This window comes from Penaeus monodon, chromosome 25 (assembly GCF_015228065.2).
Source record: "Penaeus monodon isolate SGIC_2016 chromosome 25, NSTDA_Pmon_1, whole genome shotgun sequence".
Classification (NCBI taxonomy): domain Eukaryota; kingdom Metazoa; phylum Arthropoda; class Malacostraca; order Decapoda; family Penaeidae; genus Penaeus; species Penaeus monodon.
This window is the reverse complement of record NC_051410.1, coordinates 36085100-36085310: the sequence shown is the minus strand read 5'-3', so window position 1 is coordinate 36085310 and position 211 is coordinate 36085100.

Genomic DNA, 211 nt, shown 5'->3' with positions numbered 1-211 from the left:
TGAAACAAAACAAAACAGTCGAAAAATAAAGATAAAATCATTCGCTATTCTCTCACATTCAGAGGATCAACCCTTACAGGTAAGGCCGAGGGTGAGCTTAGGCAGGTGTGAATTACTTATGCTGATCTAAGTACGTAATTAGAAAGAAAAATAATCATTTTGCTTATTAGTGTATGATTTTTTTGAGGGAGGACTGCGCTTAATGTTATCA